This window comes from Stomoxys calcitrans, chromosome 1 (assembly GCF_963082655.1).
Source record: "Stomoxys calcitrans chromosome 1, idStoCalc2.1, whole genome shotgun sequence".
Taxonomy (NCBI): Eukaryota; Metazoa; Arthropoda; class Insecta; order Diptera; family Muscidae; genus Stomoxys; species Stomoxys calcitrans.
The window spans coordinates 151,382,318-151,401,711 of NC_081552.1; the positions used below are offsets into that span (position 1 = coordinate 151,382,318).

Here is a 19,394-nt window from a genome sequence, read left to right on the forward strand (position 1 = left end):
TTCATTTACAGAAACCGCAAAATACTTGGGCGTTTTGCTGGACAGGAAATTGAACTTCAAATCCAACATTTTGGAATGAAAAAGAAAGGCCCCATACACCTGCAAAAGAGCCATTGGCAAAAGTTGGGGATTTAGACCGCGTGTCATGCATTGGGTTTATACTGCAGTTGCCAGACCTATAATGCTATATGGTGTTGTGGTCTGATGGACGGCGCTTCAAAAGTCCATCTACTGCTCAATACTCAACCGGATCCAAAGGGTGGCTTGTTTGTGCATCACAGTCGCACTGAGGACGACACCATCTGATTCACTGAATTTAATGCCACATCGAATGCCTCTGGGCATTGTGGCTACCCAAATTGCTGCGACCACTGTCGTGAGGCCACCGGGAGCTTTCTCATTGGTCATTGGGCGTCCACGGATACTGGGTTATACTTGATACAATATCCGATATTACAGGCAGTGTGGATTACACCTTACTTGAGCCGCATTTTGATAAAAATTACTGTACCACTATTCCTGATAGAACCAATTGGAACTACGATATCTCTGGAAACATTAGTTACATAGACTTCTGTACGGATGGTTCCAAACTTAACGACCAGGTGGGCTTTGGGGTGTACTCTAAAGATCTAGAACTGGTCATATCGAAGAGCTTACCCGACCTGGCTATATTCTCAGACAGCCGACATTAAATACCTGGAGAAGGTATTTCTGATGGCTGAACAGTTCAAAATTCACCTGTTCTGGGTGTCGGGCCATAGAGGGTGTCCCAGGGAATTGTAAAGCGGATGAGCTTGCGAGACTAGGAACTACCTTACACATTCCAGGGATACTGGAATCTGTGGGTATGCGTCGAGCGACATGTAAGCTAAGTTTTTAAGACCAGGCCCGAAGGGAAACAAATGATAGATGTTCACAAAGAGGGGGCTGTGAGCATTCCAAAACCATGTGGCCTCATGTAGACTTGAAGAGGTCTACTTCTTTGCTGTCATTGGCTAGAACAGCCGTCTCAATCATTGTGTCCGTCATGACAGGCCACTGAACATGCTGACAGACTTAAGGTTGCCAGCACGAGGAACACCTTCTGTGTGTGTGTGTCCTGCACTAGCAGTTAGAAGGAGTTCCACTTTAGGTTCTAATTTTTTTGAGAACCTGTCTGATTTAGCGGATGTGAAAATTCGCATGTTACTGGGCTTTTTAAAGCGATCTGGATGGTTCAACGGTAGGAACTAGATGGCATCTTCCTTCTTCCGCTCCTGTGGTATCACAATGGACGAAAACGTCTTAGTGAGTCTGATGGCAGACTACCACTTAAACCTTACCTAACCTCACTTGTTTATATCTAATTTAATATAAATAATTTTTATACCCTCCACCATAAGATGGGGGGTATACTAATTTCGTCATTCTGTTTGTAACTACTCGAAATATTTGTCTGAGACCCCATAAAGTATATATTCTTGATCGTCGTGACATTTTATGTCGATCTAGCCATGTCCGTCCGTCTGTCCGTCCGTCTGTCTGTCGAAAGCACGCTAACTTCCGAAGGAGTTAAGCTAACCGCTTGAAATTTTGCACAAATACTTCTTATTATTGTTGGTCGGTTGGTATTGTAAATGGGCCATATCGGTCTATGTTTTGATATAGCTGCCATATACACTGATCTTGGGTCTTGACTTCTTGAGCCTCTAGAGTGTGCAATTCTTGTCCGATTGGAATGAAATTTTGCACGACGTGTTTTGTTATGATATCCAACAACTGTTCGAAGTATGGTTCAAATCGGTCCACAACCTGATATAGCTGCCATATAAACCGATCTTGGGTCTTGACTTCTAGAGCCTCTAGAGTGCGCAATTCTTATCCAATTGGAATGAAATTTCGCACGACGTGTTTTGTCATGATATTCAACAACTGTGTCAAGAATGGGTTCAAATCGGTCTATAACCTGATATAGCTGTCATATAAACCGATCTTGGGTCTTGACTTCTTGAGCCTCTATAGGGCGCAATTCTTATCCGATTTGAATGAATTTTGGCACGACGTGTTTTGTTATGATATTCAACAACTGTGCCAAGTATGGTTCAAATCGGTTCATAACCTGATATAGCTGTCATATAAACCGATCTGGGATCTTGATTTCTTGAGCCTGTAGAGGTCGCAATTATTATCCGATTTGCCTGAAATTTTGTACGACGGATTCTCTCATGACCACCAACATACGTGTTTATTATGGTCTGAATCGGTCTATAGCCCGATACAGCTTCCATATAAATCGATCTCTCTATTTTACTTCTTGAGCCCCCAAAGGGCGCAATTCTTATTCGAATTGGCTGACATTTTACACAGGTCTCCAACATATAATTTAATTGTGGTCCAAACCGGACCATATCTTGATATCGCTCTAATAGTAGAGCAAATCTTTTCTTATATCCCGTTTTGCCTAAGAAGAGATGCCGGGGAAAAAATTCGACAAATGCGATCCATGGTGGAGGGTATATAAGATTCGGCCTGGCCGAACTTAGCACGTTTTTACTTGTTTTTGTTGATTTTTTTCCTCCTTTAAATTTATTTCTAATTGAAATTTGTAATGCCGAATTTTTAAAACTTTTAGAACCATTTAAATTATATCCCCAATTATGTACCTTTCATTTAACTTTTATAGTCTTTCATTTTAATCTCTTAATTTTATTTAATTTGATTCGTGTACTAGATCAAGACGGATATGTATCTAAATTTAAAATCCCGTACTTTTATTTTTAAGACCTTTTGCTTCTCGTCATTTATTTGTGAATAACAAATGAAAAAATTTGTAGGGGTTATAACAAAGTATTATCCCAGTTGTCAAGTGTAAGGAATTATGTTACCACAACCGGTGTATAGCATTAAACCCACAATTCCAGCAAATTTGACTTAAATTGAAAAACCGAGAAACCCATAACTACTGTCGATTAATGTTAAATTTATTGTAGTGCCCCACAGGTAATACTCCGCAGCATGATTGCTACGGCCACATAATAGACAATCATCTGTTGTGATGTGTTTGCATGATTTCACAGTTGAATATTAATTGCAACATTTATCTCATCGCCCCCGGGTGATGTATTTTTTTGTTGTTATTGTTGTGGGAAAATGACCTACATACCTGTTCGGTAAAACCCAAAAATAAATAAAACTTTTCGAACAGTAAAACAAAGCTCTTTCTTTTTGGGAGTATTGCAAAGGGAATGGCCGCTTGCAAAGGATAACACATTTCAGTTATTGCACAAATTCCCCAAGAGCGGCAGTGTATTAGGAATATCACCTCATGTCCCTGAGCTGGGCAGTGCTGTGGTTGCTTCCATTGTTTTTGTGATTCTCGTTTATTTGGTTGCCATGTCACCAAACTTTCCCGAGGGCTAAGAAATATTGAATTTCCAAACATTTAAGGATTGTTTGTTTTTTGTTTCCTCGCTCTCTCTCTCTCTCTCCTGGCTTAGCCTTAAATTCTTCACTTAATCCATATTTTCAGAATCACATGCAAAACACCATGGAACTTCCTTCAGTTCCTTAGCTGGCATTTGTTTTTTTTTACAGTCACTTTTACTCCTGGCAAAGTTGTTTTCGTTTTTGGGGGCCTTGTTTCAATAACAGCATATGGTGGCAAGGATGCATGGATGGGTGGTTGGCCAAAACAACAACAAAACAAACAGACTGATAAACCAGTCGTTTGTTTAGCAGTGCCTGCCTGGTTGTTAATATTCAGTTGGGCTTTTGGGCAAAACAATTCGAATGTAACAAAGTTTTACAAATTCGTTCTAATACGGCACCGAAACTTGGCAACCAGTCCCACACGTTTCACACATGATATGTCTGTAGTCAGGCAAGGTTACCAGGATTCAAATTTTTGACCATGTGTGTGAGTTCCTAAGGACTGTTACGCCTTTGATAACTATGCTAATGATGATGATGATGATTATGGTTATGGTAGTCGTGATAACGATGAAGATGATGATGGCAATCGCATATCCTTTGAGTCGGGTTCTGTTACATTCGAACTCTACTCTCTTTTCTTACTTTGTGGTATTGTGGCTAACATCAAATGATTTGTTTATTTTTCAATGCAATTGGGTAATTGAAATCTAGTTTACCGTTACTTAAAGTAACGGACACCAAACCAAGTTGAGCCATACATCTACATGTAGATACGACACACACGCACACACCCAAGCAGCATCTGGATATCGAACTGGCAATCACTTTGACTAATGAACCTCAACATATTCAAAAGACAACATCCAAAATCTAAAATTACATCTTAAACGCAACGCTTAAAGAATTTCAAATACCCCTTGGTAAATAAGTTCATAAAATTCCTCATATTAAAAATTCCCTTCTACCATGTCTGTGTGTGAGTGAAAAACTCCAAATGACTTACCAGTTAGGGTTTTGTTGAATGTGCCTTCTTTGGGATCCGAATGCAAGAGTATGCATTAATCTGCAATTAAAAAGGAAAAGAATAGCTTGTTAGCATATTTTGCCAAAACCTGGTTAGCTTCGCAAAGCAGAGCATCCATGCCACTATGGACATACACCTGAGCCAGTAATCGGCTTGTTGTGCGCTCTAAAAACTATTAATATTAATTTTAAGTATCTGTATTTTTTTCACTTTGTACACTTGGTACTTATAGCACTATGATTTGCAAAAATCTGTTCAGAACTTCTGCAAAGTCTTTACTCTTTAAGGATTAAAAAAATATATACTTTTTAAGGAGCGTTTTCTGCTAGAAAATCATGCATACATTAAGGTTGTCTTCGCATAGGCGGAGCGATGAGGACCACGGCTACTAAGGCACTGGAGACTATTCCAGATATCCGACCCATTGACATACAGATTAGGTATGAGGCAGCCACTACGGCTATGAGACTTAAGGCGATGGGAGAATGGATTGAGGATGGGAGCAGCTCATACCATCGCGGTATAATCGAGGCGACGATAGGAAACCTGGAAGGAAGAGAAGAGGTTTCCGATCGGTTACCTGAGATGAATCTTGAAATCGAGTGCGAGGCACTGCTGCCATCGGCACGGTCTTGGATTGACGGAACCCTAGTATTGCCATCTGGAAGATCATGTTACACGGATGGATCAAAGCCAGAGGACAGAGTGGGCCTGGGGGTATACATTGAGAACACAGGGACTGAGATCTGTTTTAGAATGCCTGACCATAATACGGTCCTGCAGGCGGAGATCCGGGCGATCACGGAATGCGTGAAGTGGTGTAGTGCTAACGCGAGGACCTATAGTGTGAACATCTTTACCGACAGTAAAATTGCCATAAGGACATTAACAACCAGGACGGTTAGATCACGAACAGTCTTGCAGTGTAAGAAGGAGATTAACGCCTTCTCTGAGGATGGTAAATCCGCATCGTTTGGGTGCCGGGCCATAACGGAGTAAGGGGAAATGAAAGGGCAGACGATTTGGCGGTGAAGGCCAGAGGACTGCCGTCAATAAACTTGGTTAACCCGAAGCCTTTCGGGTCGACGCAGTCCGAGTTAAGGGAGTGGGCGACGAATGCGCATGCAACATTGTGGAGCAGCGAAACGGTCGGAAGGACGGCGAAAGTGCTACTGGGGGATCCTGATCGTGAGAAAACGAGGCTATTGCTGAAAGGAAGCAAGAAGGAGGTCAGTATAGCTATTGGTATCATAACGGGACACATAGGATTACGAGCTCACTTGTGTAAAATCGGTGCGGCAAGTGATAGCATGTGTAGGGCATGCGGGGAAGATGAAGAGAAGTTGGAGCAGTTCCTTTGCCATTGCCCGGCTTTCGCGTCCAACAGATACCGGTACTTAGGTGGAGACACAATATCAGACATGAACCAACTTAGGGGAGTGGTATTAAAAACAATTAAGGATTTTGTAAGTAGCACGGGAATCCTAACATAAAATTTCCTTTTTAGAGGTTACTTTATAGTTTTTAGAGCGCACAACAAGCCGATTACTGGCTTAGGTGTATGGCCATAGTGGGATGGGTCGGATTAATATCTGCACCCTCTTTTCAACCTAACCTAAGGTATTGTGAGTTTGCAACCTCTACAGTCGAAACATCATTACTGTTATTCGCTTTGGCGAAAATCCCGCTAAAGTGAAACTTGATGTGAGGAACCATTCACTTTGGGTGCCTATCAATGCAATTGAGAAATATCACTTAAGAGAAAATCCCATGGCAGCCGGTTGTACGCACCGGATTTGCCCGATGCGTACAACCTTCATCGGCAAAGGCTGCCGCCTCGGTGTACAACACACTGCTACAACAACATCACTTAAGAGAAATATCGCTAAACTGAAAATACCGCATAATTGGAAATGTGTTTACACCTCAAATTTGATTTTTATGTGAAACTTAAATCGCGTTAGTGAAAAAGACTTTCCTATTGGGAGTTCCCTATAGGTGAAAATCCCTCTATAGTGAAACAATAAGTGAGTAACCATTCATTTTGGGTGCCTATCAATGCAATTGAGAAATATCACTTAAGAAAAATATCGCTAAACTGAAAATACCGCTTAATTGGAAATGTGTTTACACCTCAAATTTTATTTTTATGTGAAACTTAAATCGCGTTAGTGAAAAAGACTTTTCTATAGGGAGTTCCCTATAGGTGAAAATCTCTCTATAGTGAAACAATATGTGAGGAACCATTCATTTTGAGTGCCTATCAATGCAATTGAAAATACCGCTTAATTGGAAATGTGTTTACACCTCAAATTTTATTTTTATGTGAAACTAAAATTGCGTTAGTGCAAAAGAGTTTCCTATAGGGAGTTCCCTATAGGTGAAAATCCCACTTAAGTAAAACATGATGTGAGGAACCATTAATTTTGGGTGCCTATTAATGCAATTGGGAAATATCGCTTAGCTGAAAATACTGCTTAATAATTTTCACACGCCAAATTAGTTTTTTATGTGAAACAAAAATCACGTTAGTAAAATACCGCGTAACTGGAAATGTGTTTACACCTCAAAAAGGGTTGCCTATAAGGAACTAATGACTATTTTCAAATAAAGTTATTTCATAACTTTGTCTTCTTGGTTTGGCTCGAGGTCATCGAATAATTTACAAGAACACGTGTTGGTGTTTTATATAATTGTTGTATTTGTAATTTTTAACAATATTTCGACCACCGCCGGCGATATTCATCAAGGTTTAAACTATAAATTTAACAAACAAGTAATTTTACAAAAATGTAAAAAAACATTTAAACATTTGAAAAGAATTACATTTTCGAACAAAACAATCGACTTTTCCTTTACAGCGCACGAGTTCGACTAAAGCTCTCTGAAGTCTGACTTTTTGTACCAAATTCCCGTTAATTTGAGCACAATTGTCTGTGTCTTTCTTAAAGTTCATACGTTTGTCTGTAGGGGTGTTAATAATATGTAACATTTCTAATGTAAATCGTCTTTTCTGATTGGATTCTTGTGCTAGTATGTGTACGTCTTTAAAATTTGCAAAGATCGAAATAAATGGTAGCCTGATGGTGCAAGGTCAGGGCTATATGGTGGATGCATCAAAAGTTCCCAGCCAAGCTCACTCAGTTTTTGGCGAGTGACCAAAGTTGTGTGCGGTCTAGCGTTGTTCTGGTGGAATATGACACCTTTACGATTGACCAATTCTGGTCGCTTCTCCTTGATGGCTGTATTCAATTTGTCCAATTGTTGGCAGTAAACATCCGAATTAATCGTTTGGTTTCTTGGAAGCAGCTCAAAATATACCACAGCCTTCCGATCCCACCAAACAGACAGCATAACCTTCTTTTGGTGGATGTCCTTTGAAGTGGTTTGAGCTGGTTCACCATACCATGATCGTTTTCGACTAACGTTATTGTAAACAATCCATTTTTCATCTCCAGTTATGATTCGTTTTAAAAACGGATCGAATTCATTGCATTTAAGGTGCATAAGGTGCACAAGCGTTGATTCGGTTTGTTAAATGAATTTCTTTCAATACATGTGGTACCCAAATATCAAGCTTTTTCACCAGTCCAAGACTTTTTATGTGATAATGAACGTTTGATTTTGGTATATTTAACTTCTCTCCTATCTCACGCTCAGTTACATGACGATTCAATTCGATTAATGCTTAAAATTTGCTTAAAATTTGTCAACGCCGACTGTATGAAAAATCAGCAATTACTTTTTGGGCAACCCAATATTTAGTGTGTTGTGGCTTTTTAAAGCAAGCTAGTAATTTTCCCTGTTGTATATATTGGAATTGGTAAGCCTTTCCGAAAACCCTGGAATATATTGGGTTGCCTAAAAAGTAATTGCGGATTTTTCATATAGTCGGCGTTGACAAATTTTTTCCACAGCTTGTGACTCTGTCATTGCATTCTTTCTTCTGTCAGTTATCTGCTGTTACTTATAGCTTGCTTTAGGAAAAAAAGTGTAAAAAAAGTATATTTGAATAAAGTTCATTCTAAGCTTTATTAAAAATGCATTTACTTTCTTTTAAAAAATCCGCAATTACTTTTTGGGCAACCCAATACACCGTTTTCTTGAAGATTTTTGGTGTGGTTTCAATTTCGTTGTTCGCTGTTCTATTCTTGATGAATTTTATAAGGTCCTTAATAGCTTTGCTTGGGAAGTCATTTAATCGAAGTATTTGTTGAATTGTCCTTTCGTTTTCCGAAATAAAGTTATTTCACTCATAACTAGCACGTAGATGCGAAAACTTGCTCTCACTTAGGCATTTTGGTTTAACTGGAAATAAATTACACTCATCCGACGCTTTTGACGGTTCACTTATCCTGATGCGACTACATATTATTATCCAGATTGATATTTTAACCTGATCACGACAATGATACAGCGAATGTATACCTGTCTGCTTGGTTGGTTTTTAGGGATCATAAATAGGATAAGGCATTGCAAATAGTCACACCGCACAGTGGACTAAACTACAATAAAGTGGAAATAAGTTCACAATTTTTGATCTATTGATCTGAGCAGTACAAAATGTGTTTTATGCTAGTGAAGGAGGACATAGACTTAAAGAAATAAATTTCAACCAATTCAGATAACAATTGCGGATTCAAGAGCCTCTAGGTGTCTAATCGGGAGTCAGGTTAATAATGGAAATATAGACCGATTTGAACAATACTTGGCACGGTCTTAACAGAACATTAACCAGTGTTGCCATTATTTCGTACCAATTTTGCTTAAAGATTGATAAGAAGTATTTAATAGCGCAATTGCTCCTCGTAAAGAAATGTCACTTGATGTGCGAAATTCAGTTCTTGTATATAGAAATAAGAATAGATTATTTGGTGAAATATCAAAAGAATTGCATTTAAGCAAATCAACAGTCCAAAGAATATTCAATAACTATAAAAATACGCACAAAATAGAAAATAAACCACGCAGTGGCCGTCCAAAAGAGTTAAATTCAAGAGATTTTCACTTTATTCTAAAACAAGTTGGCAAGAACCCCATGGTACGTGCCACAATATTGGCCGAAGAGTTGACAGAAATATCCAATAAGACTGTAAATCCCCGAACTATTCAAAGGTCTTTAAACGACAACGGTCTCCGCAGTAGAAGTCCACGCAAAAAACCACTTACAAAAAACCACTTGCCCAGAAGCATATTGAACCAGTAAGGAAGGGCAAAAGTTGGGCGGTGCCGACTGTATAATACCCTACACCTACCCTATAAGTATCCAATTCTGAACCAATTTAAGTGGACCTAGGTGGATGTTTTCAGATGGGTTATTAAACAACCCGTATCAAATTTAGAGCAAACATGTTCCAACTGTAATAACTACGGTTATCAAATTAGCACTTTATTACAATACTTCCCAAATTGGGACGAACATATATGTGGGAGCTATATCTGAATCTGAACCGATTTGGAGCAAACTTCTTAGATATTGTGGTAGGTGTTGAGGAAAGCGTTACACCAAAGTTTTGGCAACATTGGTCAATTAATTCGCTTGCAGTGGCTCTAGAAGACCGATTTCTATGAAACTCACCAGTAATCGAGAGTCATAAGAAAATCCTTCCTACCAAATTTCGAGAGAATCGGTGTTATGGCAATTATTTGATTGTTAAGAAGATACGGCACATATTTCAATATCAATTTAGTTTGAATTATTCATACATAAAAGACATTTGAAAATTAGTCGAGGTGATTATACAATCTTTTGTGTGGAGAAACCGATAGGGAGTGCCTACTTTGTGTTTCTAGGAAAAGGTGGACAAAATTCTATTAATATCGCCACTCCAATTTTACAAGTGGTTACGATTGTCCCAACACATTTCTTATATATTCCTTACCCCCGTGTCCACGTGTATACGGCTTTCTCAGAAGCAACATTCTATTGGCTTCTCCGACACCGGGGCAACAATAAATTGTGTCGAAGAGTGCGGCTCCATATCCAACAGAAAGGCAGCACTGCACAATTTCATTCGCAATTGATTATTCCAGTTTTTTTTTTGAGACCCCTTACCCAACACTTCCATTTTTGAACTTTACTGCTCCAAACCTACCATCGACTTTCATTATTCCGAATGGGCTACAAGACCACCGAACAAAGAGGAAATTACCGATATAAAATTTAAGTATAACTTGCTGACCCGCGCCCGCTCCGCTGCGCCTTCTTTTACTTTATATGGAGCAAAAGTTTCCTTGTAATATTTATTTTCGACAATTACAGATCCTTTCGTGAAATACCATGCAAACTTGACTAACAGTTTAACAATATAAGTGCCTTTATCTGAATCCCACATGATATTCATTGGTCTACGAATTTAAGTTTGGTTGTAAGGTGGTCCCCCAGATACTTGGCCCTGAAAAAATATCAGCATCGTGCTCTTCTCTTAAATACCATTTATTTAAACCCCATATTGCCATTGGCTTAAGAGGAGTTTACAGGATGAGGACTCCCCCAAACACATGGCCCCAAAATAGGTTATCAAATTCGTTTTCTAATCTCAAATACCTTTCATTCGAGCCACATATTGGCATGGTCGAAATTTTTTTCCCTTTGGGGGTGTTTGGGAAAGGGGTAAATACATGGTCCTAGTTTGCGATGGTCACTAAGAAATTGCTGTTTGTGGGGTATTTTGGGAAAGTGGTAGACCCCCAGAAAATTGGTCCCGAAAATGGGTATTAATTCTTGCTCTACCCCCCAATACCACATGGACATGGTCGGTAAATATGCCCGATTTAGGGGCGTTTGGGGGATTGGGGTGGTCCCCCAAACACTAAGCCCGGAAAATATATCAGCAACGTGCACTATTTTCATATATCTATATATCATTTATTTGAACCCCATATTGCCATTGCCCTCAAAATTGGATATCAAATTCGTTTTCTTATCCCATTTAAACTCCTTATTGCAAAAGTCAGCGAATATGTCTGGTTTGGGGTATTGGCCCTAAAAACTATGAATATTTAGTTCCACTCTCTTTAAGACCAAAATTGTCTTGGTGAGCAAATATGTACTATTTGGGAGTTGTTATGGTGGTGGGACGTCCGCTAGACAGTTGGTCTCTAATGTTGATACTACATACGTGGTCCAATCCCAAATACCTTTAATTTGAGCCCCATATTTCCATAGTCGGCAAACATGACCGGCTTGGGGGGTGTTTTGGGGGATGGGAAGCCACTGAGTAAATTGGCCTTGAAAATATATATCGGATTCGTGTTCTATTCTAAAAACCCTCTTATTTGAGTCTCATATTGCAATAGTCAGCAAATGGTTATGCCATAGACACTTTTCCCGATTATTGATATCAGATTTGTGCTTTACTCCCAAAGAGCTTTCATTTGAGCCCCATGTGGCCATGGGCGTAAATGTGTCCCCTTTGGGGTTGGTTTTTGGGGAGAGGCGACCCCCCAAACACTTGGTCTCATATTTGGATATCAGATTCTAATTCTACACTCAAATACCTTTTATTTAAGCCCCATATTCCCATGGTCAGTAAATAAGTCCTGTTTGGGGGGTGTTTTGCGAAAGGGGTGGATCCCCAGAAACGTGGTCCCACATTTGGATATCAGATTCGTATTCTGCTCGCAAATACCTTTCATTTGAGTCCCATATTGCCATGGTCGGCAAATATGTCCGATTTAGGGGTGTTTTGGGGGTTGGGGTGGTCCCCCTAGCACTTGGTTCGACAATTGGATATCAGATACGTTTTCTTATCCTTAGGGTGGGTAAAGACGCGCAATCTCTCATAACAGCAAAGAGATAGATAACTGTTTGAAGAGTTGAATATGTGCAGTAATGTGGGGAATTTTAGTGTTAAGTAACATAGACCATTTTGTTTCGATAATTTTTTTTCCTAGTTTGTAGCTTCTCTGCTAAAAAGGGGGTCTAGAATAATTTTCTTGTAATAATACTAGTTCTGCGGAGAAGAACGAGAACCCCCCTTCCGACTGAAGTTAGCTATTTAAAGGCTCCCGCAGTCCTCCCTCCGACAGGACATCGGTAGCAACATCTTACCGACAGCAATACTATTGTCTGTCCAGCAGTGGTACATTAAATCGGTTAACAAGTGACCATTTTATTGCATTATTACTGCAAATCGGACGAACATATATATGGGAGCTATATCCAAATCTGAACCGATTTTTTCTAATTTCAATAGGCTTCGTCTCTACGCCAAAAAAAAGATTGTGCCTAATTTGAAGACGATTGGATAAAAATTGCTACCTGTAGTTTGTACACACATTAACATGGACAGACGGAGAGACAGAATTAGAAAGTGATTCTGAGTCAATCGGTATACTTATTACTCGGTCTATCTCTCTTCCTGGGTGTTACAAACAAATGCACTATGTTATAATACTCTGTATCACAGTAGTGGTGTAGGATATAAAAAGGATTTGATTTGTGGAAGCGAGTTCTGTTTACAAATGTATCCAAGTAAAATGTTTTCAGAAGTGTGGGGAGAGCAAAAGTATGGAGAAAAAACAATACAGCTATGAATCCAAAACACTTGGTTTCTACAGTTAAACATGGTGGTTGCAGCGTAAAACTTTGAGGTGCCGTGGCTGCATCTGGAGAGGGAAAATTGGTCTTTTTCGAGGGTAATATGGATCGATTTCAGAACAACACCTGAAGCCATCCGTCGATATCTTGGAACTTGGTGGGAGTTGGATTTTCCAACAAGATAACGATCCGAAACATATCGCCAAAGTGGTCAAAGATTGGCCCCCTTACCAAACTCCTCGACAGCTGTACACGCCACCACAAAGTCCTGATTTAAATGTCATTGAACATGTTTGGGAAATTTTGCAGCGTTAAATTAGAAAACATCAAATGAGTAGCTCTCAAATGCTAAGAGAGAAGTTACGGAAGTATGGTTGAATATAAACCCTGCTGAATTGGAAAATTTAGTTGCATCTATGCCGAGACGACTGCACGCAGTTATAAAAGCTTGTGGTGGACCAACACATTATTAAAAGTGGTCATTGTCACGAAGTTTAATGATTAAATACATTTTTTTTATTTTAGTTTAAAGTCGTATGTTGACTTTTGCCATAGAATTGTTTAAGCTTTTTTCCCATAATATTTTAAGTATGAATTAAAATGGGCATTTTTTTATTCTACATGTTAAAAAAAAAAGGAATTATAAACATGACTACTGCATCATTACATTTCTCAATTGTGCTGTAGAAGACGACCAGCAGCTAAAAAAAGGGGTCGTACGTAGATTTTTGCCGGCCACTGTATATCTTGATATAAAACCCTTTATACTGATCTTCCGATGAGAAATCTTGAGTTGATAGAGTCGTATTTCTACCCCAATTTCAATGAACAACCGTGCCGAGTTTGGATAAAGCGATCTCCCAATTTAAGTGTTTGAGTTCAGAAAGCAGCTTTTACTGCCCATTTTCGCCGTTACACCGAGTTGAGTGGACGAGATTTGGCCATATTTCTATGCAGCTGCCACAAATGCCTGTTTGCCGATTGAAGGCATTGAACGCACAAAACCCACACTTCCTACCCAGATTTACGATATTCAAAAGAGATCCCTTAACACTCGTGCCACTTATAGCCAACATCAAAACTTACGCCCTTTTTCCTGAAATTTGAAGTATTGAGACGTAATATACGTGGTTTTATTCTGCACTCCTAATGAATACACAGAAACGACATGAAGTGAATTAGTTTTAAGTTATTCCCGGCGAGTTTTTCAGTAATTAGCTTAGTAGTTACGTATGTGTATGTTGGAAAAACCTACTAAAATTTGAGATCAGCCTGCCAATCTACCAAGAAGATAAAAACCTACCAATTTTAGTAGGAACCTACCAAAAACGATGTGAGTGAAGATAAATTCCGAATTTAACTAGTGGAGACACAAACCACTGACTTAACAGTCCTCTGTTACTGCCATTAGCAGAGCACTGTTAAGGAACTTTGTAGGCAATTAATTAATAAAAAAAAGGATTTGTTCATAAAAAGGAAATATCAAAACACAAAAAAACCAAAAAAAGATCTAGAAAATAATAAGGTGATCCAACATTAAAATTTAGTTCCCTCAATAACCGCAAGACGTACTAACAAGATAAAGAAGATTGTAAAATTGATTGATCCACTGTGCACAAATGAAAAATAGTAAGGCGATGAGACCGGTCTCAAATGAGAGCTAGAGAAGCCTAGTTTCTTATACATATGCACATATTTACCAAATAATCGTCTAACTATCGAATTTTTCAAAAAAAAATCGCTACAAGACCTCAAAAATCTATTTTGCGTCAACCACTGTGCAAAAATGGAAAAAGTTGATACTTTGAAACCGGTGTCAAACGACAGCTTATAAAGTCTAGTTTCTAATCCAAAAGGGCCTATATTCCAAATAATCGTCTAACTATCGAATTTTTCAAAAAAACTAGAAAAAAAATCGCTACAAGACCTCAAAAATCTATTTTGCGTCAACCACTGTGCAAAAATGGAAAAAGTTGATACTTTGAAACCGGTGTCAAACGACAGCTTATGAAGTCTAGTTTGTAATCCAAAAGGGCCTATATTCCAAATAATCGTCTAACTATAGAATTTTTCAAAAAAAATTTGAAAAAATTCGCTACAAGACTTGAAAAATCTATTTTGCGTCAACCACTGTGCAAAAATGGAAAAAGTTGATACTTTGAAGCCGGTCTCAAACGACAGCTTATGAAGTCTAGTTTCTAATCCAAAAGGACCTATATTCCAAATAATCGTTTAACTATCAAATTTTTCAAAAAAAAAAAACTTGAATTTAATTAATTATTATACATTTGTGGATTAATATACGCACCATCTTTTCAACCTTTTTTTTGTTATTTTAGAAAAGACAATTTACAACTTTTTGGAATACCCCAATTACCTTAATATATTTATGCGAACTCTTATGACCATTCATGTAGGTTTTTCAATGCATTGAATTTTTTACATCGTAAATAGTTAATTGGTTTTTTACCTTTTTAATATAACTTTTCCTAGCCTGGGTTTTCAAAAGCAATGAAAGGTTTTGAATCCTTTTACATTTTTTGAATGAAAAGGTATGTTAGTTAAGCTGAGTACCTGCGTAAGCAATTTGACCCATTTGCAAATATTTTGATCATGTGTGGTGAAGGATTCCAAACACGTGTATTGAGTTTTTACATCAGCAGGTTTAATACTTTTTATAGTGAAATTTCCCTGCCTGCATTTTTTAATGAGATGGTATGTTAGTAAAGTTTTTACCTGTGTACGCGACTTGACTCAAATTTTGCAAATATTTTGATCTTATTGGATTCTACCTGGCATTGAATGGTATTTTTTCCTATCTTTAAAATTACATTTCGGTTTCGAATACCCTTTTCAATTTCTAATCTGTGTTTGATCAACAAAGCGAACAGTTGTAATTTGCAAAAAAGTTAAAATCTTGCTATACATACAAATTCTGAAAAGTTAAATTTTAAAAGAAAGTGAAAAAGTGTAATTTATAAACAATTCTAAAATGAATAGAAAAAGCTATTTCAGTGTTTTCGTCAAGTTGTACTTCTTATATGCTAAAGAGAATAGTGGTGCCACTCTGGATATAATAATTAATTCAATTCAAGTTTTTTTTTTTTGAAAAATCCGATTTGAAAAATTTGGAATATAGGCCTTTTTGGATTAGAAACTAGACTTCATAAGCTGTCGTTTGAGACCGGTTTCAAAGTATCAACTTTTTCCATTTTTGCACAGTGGTTCACACAAAATAGATTTTTGAGGTCTTGTAGCGATTTTTTTCAATTTTTTTTGAAAAATTCGATAGTTACACGATTATTTGGAATATACGCCCTTTTGGATTAGAAACTCGACTTCATAAGCTGTCATTTGACACCGGTTTCAAAGTATCAACTTTTTCCATTTTTGCACAGTGGTTGACGCAAAATAGATTTTTGAGGTCTTGTAGCGATTTTTTTCAAGTTTTTTTTGAAAAATTCGATAGTTAGACGATTATTTGGAATATAGGCCCTTTTGGATTAGAAACTAGACTTCATAAGCTGTCGTTTAAGACCGGTTTCAAAGTATCAACTTTTTCCATTTTTGACAGTGGTTCACACAAAATAGATTTTTGAGGTCTTGTAGCGATTTTTTCAATTTTTTTTGAAAAATTCGATAGTTAGACGATTATTTGGAATATAGGCATTTTTGGATTAGAAACTAGACTTCATAAGCTGTCGTTTGAGACCGGTTTCAAAGTATCAACTTTTTCCATTTTTGCACAGTGGTTCACACAAAATAGATTTTTGAGGTCTTGTAGCGATTTTTTTCAAGTTTTTTTGAAAAATTCGATAGTTAGACGATTATTTGGAATATAGGCCCTTTTGGATTAGAAACTAGACTTCATAAGCTGTCGTTTGAGACCTGTTTCAAAGTATCAACTTTTTCCATTTTTGCACAGTGGTTGACGCAAAATAGATTTTTGAGGTCTTGTAGCGATTTTTTTCAAGTTTTTTTGAAAAATTCTATAGTTAGACGATTATTTGGAATAAGGCCCTTTTGGATTAGAAACTAGACTTCATAAGCTGTCGTTTGACACCGGTTTCAAAGTATCAACTTTTTTCATTTTTGCACAGTGGTTCACGCAAAATAGATTTTTGAGGTCTTGTAACGATTTTTTTCAAGTTTTTTGAAAAATTCGATAGTTAGACGATTATTTGGAAAATATGTGCATAAGTATAAGAAACTAGGCTTCCCTACCTCTCATTTGAGACCGGTCTCATCGCCTTACTATTTTCCATTTGTGCACAGTGGATCAATCAATTTTACAATCTTCTTTATCTTGTTAGTACGTCTTGCGGTTATTGAGGGAACTAAATTTTAATGTTCGATCACCATATTATTTTCTAGATCTTTTTTTGGTTTTTTTGTGTTTTGATATTTCCTTTTTATGAACAAATCCTTTTTTTTTATTAATTAATTGCCTACAAAGTTCCTTAACAGTGCTCTGCTAATGGCAGTAACAGAGGACTGTTAAGTCAGTGGTTTGTGTCTCCACTAGTTAAATTCGGAATTTATCTTCACTCACATCCAAAAACGGCAACACTGTACATTACGTACAAAATTGCAGCCAACCAGACTATAATTGCGGCTTCCAATTGCTCAGATGCCAAATCGGGAACTGGGTCTATTTGGTTATAGGCCGTTTTGGACCATTCTTGGCAAGGTTGTTGGAGGTCGTAATAGAACACCACATGTAAATTTTCAACCAAATCGCATGACAATTGCAGCTTTTAGGGGATGAAGATATCAATTCGAAGGACCAATCGATATGGCGCATGACCAACATCAAGCGGATATCGTTCGGCTGCTCTGGGTTCTTTGATTGGAACGTGTGGACCTTGCATTCGATGTCAGAACCGATATATGTATGATTCATGGTTTATGGTGATCTTGCAAGAGAATTTGGATCAACGCACAGTGGCTCGATTTGAGGTTTTTCGTTGCAAAAATCATTCCCTTTGGACCGGGTAAAACAATTGAATGATTTAAACGGCATATGATAGTGTTCGGTCTAGGAATGAATGTTTGAAAAGGGTGCTACGCTTTGCGAGCACATAGTTATGCCTCATCAAAGTCAATGTTTGTAGAAAATGGTAACTTTGTAAGTGGAGGAAAAAATTTGTTTTTGTTTTCAATTTTTAAATTTTTTTTCCTTTTTTAAGGATTTAATGTTTAAAACCATCAACCAAAACATTAAAACAAAAAAAAAATTTATGTATTTTTTTTTTCAATTTTCTGTAAAATGTTCATCACAATTCGTAATTTTGTTGCATCGGAAATTTATGATGTGAAGCGCATAACTTTTACAAGAAAAGGAAAATTTTTATCAATTTATTATGATAATTCTGTCATAGTTCTGCAGAGATTTTCAAAGCTCATAGTTCTGCATAGTTCATAGTTCATAGTTTTCATAGTTCTGCAGAGATAGTCCTACAATTTCAAAAATACTGACGATACCTTGACTGAAATATTAAAAAAAAATTTTGTAACTCCAAAATCTCATAAACCGTTAGAGATTTTGCAGACATATGGGCATGTTTTTGTACGATGCTACGATATCTTTCTTTTGCAAAAAGAATCGTGGCAATTGACCATAAATGCTTATATGGCAGCACTTGAAAATTTTAAACACCCGAGGTGACCAACATTTATAACCCATACCAGACCCTGGACCTACTGGGGTCTCCAAATATTTATTAGAAACCATCTCTACATTCACTCTGATCGCGCCGCCGTTCGACGTTAAAAACATTTAACATTTTCTGAGCGAATCCCATGAAATTATTTTCATACCCTACCCACTTGCAAATGCAAATTTGCCAAAGAACATTTCATTAAGGAACAGGGCCAAACTTCTCATATAAGCATGAGTGCTGTCCGAAACATTTTTAATCTCAATAACAAGGGACCTTCTTTTTATTGCCGAGTCCGAACGGCTTGCCGCATAGCGACACCACTTAGTAGAGCAATGTACACGGCTGATTATCAAAGTTTCGCCAACACTAGCCGGAGAAACTGTCGCTAAAATTGTATTTTTTGCTGTTGTCGCCGGGTTTTGAACCCATCGTTCAGCGTCCCTTTTCGGACATGCTAACCTCTGAGCAACGATGGACCTCTCTGAGCTTGAAAGGTATACACATTTAGGACGATTTAGCGATGTCCATGTTACCGTCTATCTGTCTGTCTAGTGCAATCACATTACATTATTTAAAAATGAAGCAAAGTTCAAAGATGAGATATTTCGGACTATTTCTTAATATAGACCATATAGCCCGATATTCGGATTTGTTTTTTAATTCAACCAACACGCAGGGGATGTCCCCTATGTATGCAGTACATTGCGTTGACAAGTGGAAATTTAGGAAATAGAAGGACGGAAGAGAATGT

The 19,394-nt window shown here is 37.7% G+C and overlaps 1 protein-coding gene across 5 annotated transcripts in view; it reads right to left on the reverse strand.

Annotated features, from left to right (window-relative positions):
- LOC106084006 (bifunctional heparan sulfate N-deacetylase/N-sulfotransferase) overlaps nt 1–19,394 on the reverse strand; it is a 575,726-nt gene that overhangs the window by 388,488 nt on the left and 167,844 nt on the right. For all 5 annotated transcript variants that reach the window (XM_013247393.2, XM_013247392.2, XM_059361288.1 and 2 more), the window contains one exon: nt 4,418–4,477. The gene's annotated coding sequence lies outside the window, so the exon portion shown is untranslated. The remainder of the gene's footprint in view (nt 1–4,417; nt 4,478–19,394) is intronic.